This window comes from Myotis yumanensis, unplaced genomic scaffold (assembly GCF_028538775.1).
Source record: "Myotis yumanensis isolate MYYU_CA2020_CCGP unplaced genomic scaffold, mMyoYum1.0.hap1 SCAF_5, whole genome shotgun sequence".
Classification (NCBI taxonomy): Eukaryota; Metazoa; Chordata; class Mammalia; order Chiroptera; family Vespertilionidae; genus Myotis; species Myotis yumanensis.
This window is the reverse complement of record NW_027223756.1, coordinates 16,894,971-16,909,960: the sequence shown is the minus strand read 5'-3', so window position 1 is coordinate 16,909,960 and position 14,990 is coordinate 16,894,971.

Below are 14,990 nucleotides of genomic sequence, written 5' to 3'. Positions count from 1 at the left end.
AATAAATTCATAATAAAAATGGAAATTTCTAAATCCTGGAAGAAATTTAGTTAACATGAATAGATTTTTAAAATTTTGCTACTGCAAAATAAAAGGATAAAAAAAAGAATTGAGAACTTGCCAAAAAGATCATTTCCTGGTATACAGTCTCAAATTATTTTAAGTGGTTTTTACCAACCTTCTTTTCAGGATCTTGATGAGAGCTATTGAGCATCTATGTGTTAGTGCATGCAAAAATGCACAAATACCCAAATTAATGCCATTTCTATTCTTGACAAAAATAAACTAAAGAGGCAAACGAGCAGTTATTCAACTGAAAGGAATAAAATTGAAAGGGAAAATAATTGTCATTTTGCTAAGTGCTGTTATATTCAGGAAAAAGAGGGTGAAGAAACTAAGTAAATACATAGGCATTTGCATTTGTTTCAACAAACAGATTAAATTGATGTCTTTATACATTATTGCTTTCATGCATAGAACCATTTCCTCCATTCCAATGCCCTTTTAAACGAATTTTGATGCGGAAAAATCTTAGTGAAATCCTAAGATTCCCCAAACCATATTAAATATCTGGATTTTATTTCCTTTTCTGTAAAATAATGAAGTAACAACTTCTTTTATTGTTAACTCGACCTTTAATCGTTATTCCTTTGATAGTAAATTAAAAAAATCACTGTGTCTGTAGTTTTTTAATGATATAGAGAATTAAGTTCTTTTTACTGCACCTGCAATTACTAGTTATGTGACTTTGCAAAGTCAGGCAACCTTGTTAAGTCCCAGTTTTCCTCTATGTACAATGAGCCTAATTATTCTTGTTGAATTTACATCAGGGGCGCGAGGAATTTGAAAGCACATTGTGAAGTATTCAAAGCTATATTCTGGGCTTAACAGTTTAGTTAAAACAGTTTAGTTATTCAGTGTTTAGTGAGTGCTTATTATATGCTGGGCACTGCATACATGGCTCAACTGTGAGCGAGGCAAAAGCAAATAAAAAAGTAATAAGATACCTGTACTAAGAGGCTGAAATTCTAATTAGGGGAGACAACCAGTGGGAAATCAAATAAGATACTTGCAGGGAGAGGGGCAAATTATGAAATAAATCAGAGGGTAATGGGGTAGCAGAGGAGAGAGGCGCACCTTAGATAAGTGGTTGCAAAAAGCCTCTGACCTTTGAGTTAGGAGCCAGCAGTAAGGGAAGCTCAGGAAAGGGCATTCCAGTGGAGGAACAAGCTGAGTTTAAGGAACAAACAGGTCAGTGCAGCTGGAGCCTGGTGAACTATAGGGGAGAGAGAGACAAGGCAGAGCAGAAGATGCAGGCAGGGGCCTGATTCTATTGGGCCATCTATGCCATGTTCTGGAGTCCTGGATAAGCTCTGTGATTGTTTTAAGAATTACACTTACTCCATACAGTTTCCAAGAGCAAAACAGAGGTATTGATCATATGAGGCAATTGGCTCTCTAGGTTTTTTCAGAAATTTTTCTTATTAACCCTTTCTTTCACTATAGTCCCAAGTTAGTCAGGGAATCTGAAGATGAAAGCAGAATACTCAAGATAAGCCTCTTCCTTGATTCTTCCTTCATAAGGTCCATGAATAGTCTCCATCATTACTTCTACCTCCTAAATATCGCCTTCAGCTATCCCATTGTCTTTCTTCCTCCTGCCTATCTTTTGGATAACACAACAAACTCCATTGTGGGGCCCATGAAATCTGTCTTCCAAATGGCTTCTGAAAGGGCTTGGTTCTAGAATCAAATCTGATTATACCATTGCCTCCCCTTTCATCCATGCCCATCCCATCCCCATTGGCTTAAAACCCTTCTGTGATTTCCCATCACGAGTGAAAGTCTAAGTCTTTCCATGGGGAATGAGACACTTCACTTTTTTTTCCATCTTTCGACATTTCAATGGGACCTTTATATGTGCTTCCCTGTGTTCCACCCTCTCCCACACCTCTGCAGATGCTCTCCCTTCACATAGAATGCTTTGTGAGTGTGTCCATTCACTTCTCTAAACTCAGTTCCTCTATGTTTCTTTAACATCAGGGATCTAACATGACAAAAATCAAAATACTGTTATTATTTGGTTAACTTTTTGTTTTTCCAGCTAACACCATAACCCTCTCAAGGTCAGGGACCATGCTGGGCCATGCTGGTATGCCTTTGGCTCTGGCCAGGCTATAGGACTAAAATTAAAAGCAGGGAAGTACTTGTTCTGTGCACTACTCTCTGTTTTATAACCTATTCTGCGTTTGTTTTCTTAACTCTAAAAGGGAAAACATTCCCTCTTGTCATGATTGCCTATATAAAGATCAACTGACAGAATATATTAAAAACAACAAGCACAATGCCTAATGTAAATTAAATAAATGGTGAAAGTGACTCTTGTTACTCACAGCATTAATAATATAATTATTAGAAGGAGGAACAAAAAATTGACTTGTACTTTGTACCCTTAAAACGTTCACTCTAACTGGCAAAGCAAGATCTATAGACAAAAATTAGCTAGCAGCCACCTAATTTTGGATTAAGAAATGTTGACTTATATAGCAATTCATAGAGGAAAAACAATAACAATACCACCCAGGGATAGGGAGAAAGCAACGGTGCTAATGATGATGGGTGCATGTATTGAACTCATATTCTGTGCCAGGCTAAATGCTCAGCTTGCCACATGGATTATCACCGTGAATACTTAGAAGGGCCCTATGGGTTGGGTACTTCTTGTATTCCTCTTTTATAGATGATGACTCAGAAGCTCAGAGAAATTCCGTAATTTGCGCACCACCACAGTGTAGGATGTGAGGGGAGGCAACTTTTGTAGTCAGGCATTGTGGCGGCACAGTTCTAGCTCATAACCTCTTTGATACCTATACTGCATCTCTGAAAATATCCTGGAGGGGGTGATGATTTAACATAGGCCATGAGAAGATGTAAGAGTAAAGCTTATTAAAACATCCCCCTCCCCCAAATAAAATTGGATGGAGAGAAAAGGCTTTCTTTCCATGTGGGGAGGGGCACAGGTGAAGGAGATTACTGGGGTGGGCATAGCAAAGGAATTAGAATGATTCTCGGGTGGCAGTGTCAGAGATCAATCTGAGTAGAGCAGAGATCAGATGAAGCAATATGAAAACATGAGAGTAAAACATTATTGCCCAGGCCCTGGTCATCTTCCACCTAGATTCCTCTAATAGTCAGGCTTTTCTTTAAATCCACAGAGCTGGTTCTTTCGATGATATCATTCTCAAAATATTGATGTCTTGCAAAAAGAACAAAACAAAACAAAAAACAAAAGACTTCTACAATGGATTCCTACTGCCTCCCTCATCAGCCCACAGGCTTTGCTCCTGTGATTGGACCTGCCTCTTTGATCCACCCACATTTTTCACTATTGGTTTTGTCAAGCATGAGACACAAACTGAGAGATGAAATTCAGAGTCTGAAATTTCAGAATTTCTAGAGTAATTTTAGTTTCAGAGGGCAGCACAATTAGGTTATGGTACATAAGGGGCTGGGGGCAGTGGGAAAAGCAAGATCACAGCAGTGTTTTGAAGGACCAGCAAGGGGACTGTGTATGTATATATAAGTAGTTGGAAAAACATGTGAAAAACTTAATGGTTTCTCATAGAATTTTCAGGACATTGATAACGGTTGCGGCTGTAATAACAGAATAGCTCTCATAGAGAGTGAATGTAGACAGAGGATATGTTATGGCTGAAAAGTGACTCTTAGGAGATGCCTATTGTCAGGGTCTTGGAGTAAGAGTTGGGAAGATCAAAAAGTGGTTAAGTGAGCAAATACCGAGAGAGATAAGTGAGTGCCAATTTAGTTACGAGCGGATGTACGAAATGAAACAACAATGTAAAAGCAGTTGAGGAGAGACTAATAACTTGTAATAATATCAACATAATCCGTAGCTAGAATAGATTTTGTGGATGAGTAGGAAAGACCCGATAAGAATAACCAGGATACTTAAGGTGAAATATAATTAGGAGTAATTATTTACCAAGTACTTATTAGGTGTACAATCCTGACTTGTCCTAATATAGGCCCTCTTTTAAGGGCTTACTATCCATGTCAGTCAGTTCTGAATGTAGACAAAAACAGTAGTATAAAATCAACTGAAGAAAAAAAAAAAACAATTACTAATGCATATGGCTTTTATATTTTGAGGACATTCTGCTCAGAAAAAAAAAATCCTGTGTTAATGTCTACCAGATCTTCAACTATCCTAGGTTTTTACCTCCAATGTAGTCTCATTTCTGTTCTTTACACAGAGCCAGTTCTCCTTAATCATCTCCTTGCCCTCCTGCAAAGATTGCTCAAAGATGTAATAATTAACCTGAGGAAACGCTTCATTCGAAGACACTGTGACTCAGTGGAATGTAAAATGCAACAAGGAGTTTCTGGCTTTAATTTATCTTTTGAAAAAATTAAAAGGGAGTGGAGGGACTACTTGTGCGTGGAAGAAAAATGGAAACGTGCTCTCAATAAATTCCCTCGGAAGTCACGGGCTCAGAAAGATATGCTGTTATTTAGACTTCCGATGAAGATCAGTTAATATAATTTTGATGGTACTAATCAATAATGAGGAAAGTAAATTAGGATATATTTTAAGGATACAAAATTACTGTGCTTCCATTGTAAGAGCAAGTATATTTTAAGGATACAGTATTACTGTGCTTTTAATGGGAAGAGTAAAGTATATTTTAAGGGTACAGAGTTACTGTCATTTCAATTGGAAGAGTAAAGATTTGTGCTCATATCAAATGGACATGTTCTTACCTACATAAGCAGTCAACGTGGTTATTTTTCAGTGGCTCATTTGTTGGGGGGGGGGGGGGGGGAGGGGAGTTTGGAGTAAGAACAAGAAGCCACTTGCCTGGAATGGTGGAAGTAGGATTACTATCCCATGCCAAAGTAACCATTTTCAGAAAGTTGGTCGTAGACTTTTTGATTTCTCTTGGTTTCAGCTTAGTGTGGTGAGATATGGAATTCATTGGAATTTGGTTAAATAGACTTTGTCTTGGTGGCAGCATGGCTGAAGGTACTGAATTCAGAGACACAGCCTGTCACTGTGAATTCTCCTTTTTTATTAAATTCAGCCAGGCAAAACTGTAGTGCTTGTATTTTAATATGCTAGTGTCAATGCTAAGGACAAAATACACAGACTTATTTACATACAGGCTTTGTTAAAGTACCGATATGCTATAGATATGAAGAATGGAAAGAAAAATAGATTAGAAACATCTCCAAGGAAAATCTGATGTCATGTAGTGTCTTAGTTATTTGTGATTATTCTTTTCAGAAATGGTGTATAATATTTTGCTTACTTTGTGGGGGAGGTGGAGCACTCTATTATTTATTCTTTGAGACTCAGGTATGCCTTGTCTGCAACAGAAAGTAATGATTATTCTGACTGGTTTCACAGACCTTCAGCAGCCTGGGGGCTTTCTTTATCCTGTGTGGCAGGCTGCAAAATATTCTAGCAATAGCTTTTGTAATTTCATGTGAAAACGTGTTTGTTGATTGTGGAGTTGTTAGTTTTTTTGTCTTTTTTTCTGTCTAAATATGTCAGTCTCCAAAAAATACTCTCTCTCCTTTAATATCTTTTGAAAAAATTAAAAGGGAGTGAAGTAGCTACCTGTGCATGGAAGAAAAATGGACATATTCTCCAAATAAACTCCCTCAGAAGTCATGGGCTCAGAAATACCCCTCTTTTCTTTTCCCTGTAGCTTGGCATAATTGCAAGGTGACAAACTGTCAAGAATGAGGCTTAAAAAAAATACTGGGACTTCTAATTTTCTCTCTAAACAATGATATATGCATACTACAAATACATGTTTGAATGCCAGCTCTAAAACAAACAAAAATGATTGAATTCTAGGTAATCTTTGGTAAATTGTGGAGATGTTATAATGGAATATACCTTGATAGTCCGGAAAGTGGCTTTTGGGTCTATCTTATCTAGCCAGAGAAATTGCAAATCTGAGCTTCAGAAAACATGGAAAGAAAAAGAGTTGCTACTTGGTCATTAAGTTCTCCTGAAGGCATGGTATACTAGTTATCCAGGGAGTTTATTTAATCAACTTTATTAAGCACAGTTTATGTACAGTGCACTGCTTCACTTTCAGTGTATAATTCAGCTTTGACAGATGTATACATGCATGAAATTGCCACTGCCACCATCAAGGAAGGCTGTTTCCATCCCCCCCGCCCCTCCCCCCCCCCCCCCCCCCCCCCCCCGCAAGAATCCTTTTGCAGTCCACTCCCCTCCCCCTACACTCTGCTAATCCCAGGCCCCACGGGATCTGCTTTGTGTCACTGTAGATTAGTTTGGCAGAGCAGTCTTTTGAACATGCCTGGGTTGCGGGCTCAATTTCAGAGAGAAAGGGAGAGGGAGAGAGAGATAGGAAAATCAATGATGGAAGAGAATCATTGATTGGCTGCCTCCTCCACACCCCTTAATGGGGATCAAGACCACAACCTGGCATGTGCCCTGACCGGGTATTGAACCATGACTTCCTAGTTCATAGGTCAATGCTCAACCACTGAGCCATACCAGTTGGGCGGCAGATCAATCTTGTAAACATGCGATATTTCTTCAATTTCTTGGGAAGCTGGAGACAGCTGGCGAGGGGACAGATATTTTTCATTTTAAGTGATCTAACTGGGTGTTTGATTTTTAAATGATATACAAATAGGACTGTGATACATTTTTTTCCAAGTTTGGGTACAAGTTATTTCAGCCTCCTTTCCCCTTAAGCCCCTGATATTACAAAGTGCCCTTGCATTTTTATTGATTTCCCTCTCCCTCCCCTGTCTAAAAGTTATGAGATTTCCCCAAACACCTACAATGTGAAATGTCTTACTAATGAGGCTTGAATTGATTCAATACAAGTAAAAAGAAGACTGCATCACCCCCCAGTTTCCTGAGTTCCTCTACCCCTGCTAGTTTACTGCAGCCATGAGTTCATTCCTTCTGTCTGCCAGCAGAAGGCAAGGACTCCAGACGAAGGACACAGCTGATGTAGGACCAGCCCATAGTGGAGCCAGTTGAGTCCCACACACAAAAGTGACCCCAAGTTGCCTTCTGGTGCTCTAAAGCTAAGATTGAGTTATAAATTTTTTCTAAAGGACTAATCATTAAAAGAATTCACACCCTAGCTGGTTTGGCTAAGTGGATAGAGTGTTGGCCTGCAGACTGAAAGGTGCAGGGTTTGATTCCGATCAAGGGCACATGCCTGGGTTGCGGGCTCGATCCCCAGTAGGGGGCATGCAGGAGGCAACCAATCAATGATTCTCTCTCATCATTGATGTTTCTATCTCTCTTTCCTTCTCCCTTACTCTCTGAAATCAATAAAAATATATTTTTAAAAAATAAGAATTCACAAAGTAAGCTGGGTTTCAGATGAATACTCCAATATTCTTATATCTTATTACAAGCCTTTAGACACCTATTCAAGAAACTATTCCCCATGGATACTCACTTTGTTATATCTTATTTTAAAAAGATTTTTCTCTGAATTTTCTCAATTTGGACAATAATGAAATCTAAGTCTTTTAGTTCAAAATCCTTCTATGGTGATGGTTGTCAGACAGTAAAATGACTTGCTAAATTACACTGTGTCCATTTCCTCTTCTTTCACAGTCTTCAGCTGTGTATTCCTGGTTTTTAAAAATATATATACATTGATCTTTTTGCCCTTGATCAGAAATGAAGGCCTGCAGTTATCTGATATGTGCAAATTAGCTTAAAGTTAAGGATAGCCCAGCATCTGCATGTCCCCCAGGAAAACTTGCTGGAAACAGGATTCATTTTTAACAAATTCACAGAGGCCCTCTCTTGCCGGACCTCAACAAATGTCATCTCTTTGGTGAATCTTTTAAGAACCCGGTGGACTGTGATTTTTACAAACCAAAATAAAATAGCCACATTTCCCATGTGCTTTCTTTATTGTGCTCATTTCTGCTGCGAGTCCAGAACTCACTCAGGACGTGGGGTGCTTTGATCTGCTCCAAACACCTGTGATTGGCCAGGGAATAATGAGCTGTGACAGGATCACCCGCTTCTAAATTCTCCTAATTGGCCACTCTGATGACTACTAGGGTTGGAGGGTTTTCCTGGCAAAAATATCCATTTCCAAATTTGTGAGATTTACTCTGCTTTTTTCGTTCATTTACTCATAATTACTGAGCATTTCTGATGCCAGGGCTCGCTCTGGGGAGTTGATCAAGGGACACATTCTGGTGCAAAGTGAAGGGACAGTATAAATGCAGGGTAACAGAGTTCTGTGGTATTGGGATCATGGCTGGGGGAGGGTCGGGGGTGAAAATGGACTGGTCTTGACCTGGCTGTGCTGATGTATGGATGACAGTCTTGTTGCCATGTGGTCTGTTGTCCATTCAGAACACTCCTGAATCACTCTTAATCCCTGAAGTTCAAGTACAGCTTTCTCTGGGTTCTCCCCAAACTGCCTGTGAGCTCACCCTGCTGCTCAAATACAATGTTAGGCTAAGAAAGTATGTATGTACAGTGCTCTTTAAGACTCTCTCTGGTTTTAGGTTACTTGTGGAAAAATGGGTTGTTTTGTCCCCCCGAGTCATTCTCTGATTGGCTGCATAATGACCTCTCTGCCTACATAAACAGCCACCGGTTTTTCTTGAGAGTCCCACGGCTTCTTGGGCTCTAGCCTGGTGTTGTTACACAGCTACTCTCTCCACTCCTGTCTCTGTAAAAACTATTATGCGTTTGTCACATCTGCATTTGTTGCAAGGATCCCCGTTTACATGAAACTAAAATCTTGATTCCCTCCTTGTCTCCCATCTGGTCCTCATCCCAACTGGGGATTTTTATCCAACTTGGTATAAATTGGAATTTATAGGTAGAATGGGGAGTCAGCCAGATATCTCTGACCTTTACTCTTCTACAGTTTTCCCAAATCGATGGCCTCTGTTTATGATTAATTTCTCCTAGGAGAATGTGCTAGACTTTTGAAACTCAAACGCCAAAAATTTACCTCTTTATTTATTCTTCATGATTTTTTTTCCTTCTCCAGAAGCAGTGAGCATAGGATGGTCTGGCCAGTGCTTCTATGAGGTAAAGGAACAATGGGTAAAAGGAAATAAGGCTTAATAAGGGGTCGTATTTTGAAATAGTTAACCACACCTGGTTTGTTCTGCACCAAAACTTTAAAATAGAACAATAGAGAAACCAAGTGAAATGAACACAAGAGAAGGAGAGCACTTCCCAGTGTGGCGTGTGGCGATGGCTTCATGGGAAATGGAATTCCACTTGGATAATGAAGAATGGGTGTGATTTCAGTAGGAAGGTTTAAGGTAGAGAAGTGACTGGAAAAGGTTTCTCAGTAGAGAGAATAGCCAAATACAGGGAAAGGAGGAGCCTGAGAGGATCTAAGACTTGGATGAAAACAGTTTCCTTTTGGAGAGAATGTTGAGGGCATTCTGGCCAGAGCATACTCTCTGGAGCAAGGCTGTGTGGGTGTGAATCCCCAATCTGCCCTTCCTAGCTGTGTGATCATAGATGACATTCTCTTTTTTTTATATAATTTTTTTTTATTGATTTCAGAGAGGAAGGGAGAGAGAGATGGAAACATCAGTGATGAGAGAGAATCATTGGTTGGTTTCCCCCCCTGCATGCCCCCAACTAGGGATCAAGCCCACAACCCAGGCATGTGCCCTTGACTGGAACCGAACTCAGGACCCTTCAGTCCGCAGGCCAGCGCTCTATCCATTGAGCCAAACCAGCTAGGTCTTATAGATGACATTCTTAATCTGTGCCACAGTTTCCTCGTATGTAAGTGGAGTAAATGATAGTACCTATCACATGTAGTGTATGACAAGTGGGTGTGTTATATATAGTAAAGTTCTTTGAACAGTGCCTGCGCTTAGAATGTGATATACTAGTATATATGAAATAAAATAGTGTTTGTGACTATTATAATTTTGTTAGGAAAAAGAGGGGAAAGATAAATTTAGAAAAGTCATTAAGGGACTTGATGAGATGAAGGACTGTCCGGAAATGGTTTAGTGAAAAAATTGTCTTGGTAATGCTGCTTACTTTAAAGTCGCAAATAAATGTGTGTTATAGTGACCAAGTAACTCCTTAGAAATGAAATCCCCAAGCACTACCTCCTCCCCACCCCCAAAGTGACTGTGATTCAGTAGGTATAGTGTGTAGGGAGAAATCTGTGTTTTTAACTGTGATGATTCTCAGAGTTGGGATTGAGATGAAGCAAATCAGGTGTCCAGGGTGCCCTCTCACCTCCTTAAGTGTATGCTAATGTCCTGCTGGCGCTGAGAATGGGCGCCTTCTTAAATATTGCATCCTAGTTCCCTTCCTGACTTCCCCCTGAGATTCTGATGCCAGTGGAGGCAGAAGTCATTTATTCCTTCATTAGACATATTATGTGGGCACCTGCTATGTGCCTGGCATTATTCCAAATGCTTGCATACATCAGTGAACACAATAGACAAAGATTCCCACTCTTGTGAAACTTATATTTAGCAGGAGAGACAAAAATTAATTAACAAAATACTAGGTTGTATATAATGTTAGAATATGGGATGTTCTATAGAGCAGGGTAAGGGGGTAGATCATATGTGAAGGTTGCCTTAGAGGAGGACCCAGGCGAGTGAGGTTCCGTTTCCAGGACGCTACTCAGATCTATCGGAAGTGGTTTTTCTGAAACCTCCTGTATGGTAGAAAGTAATCTGCAGGGAGGAAGCGTGTTCTAGGAGCCCCTGGCACTGTCTGCCCTGGATCCAGCCAGGGAGAAGGGGACTGTCATTGCCATCTATTTGCCTCCTTTAATATAACACACCAAAAAGTTTAGCTCTTTCAGCGCCTTCCATTAAGGTGGTTATAGAGTAAACTTGCCAATGACACAGATGTTGCTTTTTGGGAAGCTAAAGAACCTTCGGTTGTTGGAAATGATCCTGTGAGGAAAACCTAAAGGCACATTGACTGTAAAATATCACGGAAATGAAAAAGCAGGTTGTGATGCTAAGAAATGTAGAGGAGTGATGATGTCTATGATCTCCTTAGTATCTGTCCTGCACAGATGTCACAGAATCTAAGAACTGGAAGGGGACCCAGGCGACTGTCTAGGAAAGCAGATAGGAAATGAGAGTTTGGAAATGATGAATGCAAAGATCATTTAATTAAGAAAATCTCCTTGGTAAAAACAGTGATAAAGGGAAAGAACCTCTGTTACTAAAAACAGGGTACCATGGCCAAGGGCTTATCCATCAGAACACGTGGCAATTAGATGTTTGAAGACTAAAACGGAGAGACTTAAGGGCACGAAAGGACAAGAATAAATCAGGAAAATAAACGAGGCAAAGAAAAAGACATAAAGCACTACTAAAGTTTTAAAATTTGTTAGATTCTCTTTTATGCTGTTGCTTATGCACAAACAAATGAGCTTGTTATTGAGGGCAGGGTATCTTAAAGCTCCTCATGACAGCAATTTCTTTGAATACTACATTAAGTAAATGAGCTATAATTAGAGGCCACTGACTCTGTGGTCAGGAGCATTGGGGAAAAGCACTGAAGAGGGAGTTGTCTTATTCATTCCATGGTTATTCATCAAGCAGCAACTAGGTTTCTTTGAAATATTTTGACAAAAATAGAACCATCTCTGTGATATGGGTAAGTCTAGGTACAATTGTATGTTTTGCAACATTCTGTTCCTTGGAGTGGAAGTGGGCTTAGGCATCATTATGTAGTCTGACTAAATTATGTTATCCAAATGGTCATGTAGATCTGGGAAGTTTTGTCTAAAAACGCGCCATCAGTAGCAACCTATTATTCCATACTCAGACTCAGCGAGAGAGAATGCCATTGAGAAAATCATCTAGAAGTGTGCTTAGCACATAGGATGCTTAATAAACATTAGATAAATAATTAAAGAACCAGTGATCCTTGGACTATGTATTTTAGAAAGATTAGAAAAATCTGCCTGGAAATAACTTCTTTAAAAGGAAATAGTATTATGGGGACGTGGATGAAGGGGACGTGCATATGTTACTCTGTATAACTTATTGATATCTACTTAGGGTAGATAAAAATTGTCCAAATCAATAATATCTACCATTATACCTATTTTAGCCTGACATTATTCCAGGTACTTGGCCTATGTCACTGAATACAGTAGACAAAGATATCTACCCCTGTAAAGCTTAACAGATGAAACAAAAATCATAAACAGAATTGCTAGGTAAATTGTATCTGATATTAGAAGGTGATATGTGTTGTGGGAAGAAAAGATAGCACAGGATAAAGGTGATAGTTCACACTCACCCTGTTTTAATGGAGGGGCCAGGCTAAATCTAAGAATTTGTCTCCTATACCAACTCAAATTCACCAGGTATGCTTACCTGTTAATAACCATCTTTAACATTTAAAACCTGATAGAGTTAGCATCTGAAAAAAATGTTTCTTTAAGTAATACCATTTTTAACACGTGTGATTTTTAAACTTTTCAAGGAAATACCATACACAGAATAAAGGAACATTGATTTTTCACAATATTCCCATGAATTAGATGGGCATGTGAAAAGGTGAATTTATTATTTTACTCATTTTTTTCACCATAGTAAAATACACATAATGTAAAATATACCATCTTAACTATTTTTAAGTCTTCAATAGTAGTAAGTGCATTCACAATTGCATGACCATCTTCCATTTCCAGGACTCTTTTCATCCTAAAACTGAAACTCTATACTGAATAAATAATAGTGCCCTATCATCACCTCCCCCAATTCCTGCAACCACCATCCACTTTCTGTCTCTATCATTTTGACTAAGTACTTCAGATACATGAAATTATATTACAGTTGTTTTTTGGAGGCTACCTTATCTCACTTAGTATAATGTTCTTGGGTTCATCTATAATGTAATATATGTTAGAATTTCCTTTCTTTTTAGGCTGAATAATTTTCCTTTGTTTGTATATACTACATTTTGCTTATTCATTCATCTGTCAATGGACACTTGGGTTGCTTCCATGTTTTCACTATTGTGAATAATGTTACTATGAATATGAATGTACAAATATCTCTTCTAGGTATGCTTTGAACTATTTTGGGTATATGTCCAGAAATGGATTTGCTGGATTACATGATAATTCTCTTTTTATTGTCTGAGGAATCCACAATGGGTACACCATTTTTTAGTCCCACCAACAGTGCAGAAGTGTTCCAATTTCTCCATATCCATTTTTTTTGATAGTAGCCATCTCAATGGATATGAGAGCATATCTCACTGTAGTTTTTGTTTGAATTTCCTTAATGATTAGCAATATTGAACATCTTTTCATGTTGCTTACTGGCCATTTCTATATCACCTTTGTAGAAATTTTTGTTGAAGTCATTTGCCCATTTTTGAATCGGGTATTTAGATTTTTGTTTTTGAGTTTTAGGAGTTCTCTCTATATTCTAAATATATGATTGCAATTAAGGATTAAACTTTTTTTTTGGTATATAGACATCTATTTTTTCTAGCACCATTTGTTGAAAATACTGTCATTTCCCCATTGAATGGTCTTGGCACCCTTGTCAAAAATCATTTTATTGTATATTCTAGGGTTTGTTTCTTGGTTTTCTATTTTATTGATCTAAATGTCTTTATGGCCCAGGCCAGTTTGGCTCAGTGGATAGAGCGTCGGCCTGTGAACTGAAAGGTCCCAGGTTCGATTCCGGTCAAGGGCACATGCCCAGGTTGTGGGCTTGATCCCCGGTGGGGAACTTGCAGTAGGCAGCGATCCATGATTCTCTCTCATCATGGATGTTTCTCTCTCTCTCTCCCTCTTCCTTCCTCTCTGAAATCAATAAAAATATACTTAAAAAAATAAAATAAATGTCTTTATGCCTTTACCACACTGTCTTGGTTATTGTAGCTTTATGGTAAGTTTTGAAATCAGGAAGTATGAGTCTTCCTGCTTTGCTCTTCTCTTTCAGTATTGTTTTGACTACTTGGGGTCCCTTGGCTTCCATATGAATTTGTGGGGTTTTTCTATTTCTCCAGAAATGTCTTTGGAGGTGTGATAGAGATTGCAGTGAATCTGTAGATTTGCCTTAGGTATTATTGACATCTCAACAATATTAAGTTATTCAATCCACGAACATGAGTGTTTTTTTCAATTTATTCAGGTTTTCTTTAACTCCTTTCAGCAATGACTTATAGTTTTCATTGTATAAGCCCATTACTTCTTTGGTTAGGTAAGGTGAATTCAATTTTATTTAATAGATCGGAGCTAAGTGGTATACTTTTGGTTTTATGGATAGAGTAGATGATATTGTTCAGGATAACTTAGCATCACCTGTTTCCTATTCCAATAATTAAAGTTATACCGTATAGAGATGACAAAAGGAAAGATCAGGCTACTGAAATGAAGATCCCAGAGTTTGGATCTTGAAGACATCAAGGTATAATCCCAGTTTCCTGAGTCCAGATTCTGGATTTTTACTAGTTGACTTACTGGTGATTGATTGAGCACTGAGGGGTGTGTGTGTGTGTGTGTGTGTGTGTGTGTGTGTGTGTTCGGTAGAATTCCAGTGAAGCTATCTGGTCCTAACTTTTGTTTATTTGTTTGGAGTACTTATTCAGTGTCCTTACTAGTAATTACTCAGTTCATATTTTCTATTTTTTTGTGATTCAGTCTTAGTAGGTATATGTTTCTATGCATTTATCTATTTCTTTTAGGTTGTCCATTTTTTGGCATATAATGGTCCAAAGTAGTCTTTTAAAAAAACATAATCTTTTTATCGATTTCAGAGAGGAAGGGAGAGGGAGAGAAAGAAAAAAAAAACATCAATTACGAGAATCATTGATTGGCTGCCTCCTGCATGCCCCCCCCCCCCCCCCCCCCCCACACACACACACTGGGGATCGAGCTCACAAACCCCCGCATGTGCCCTTGACTGGAATGGAACCCAGGTCTCTTCAGTCCGCAGGCCAACGCTCT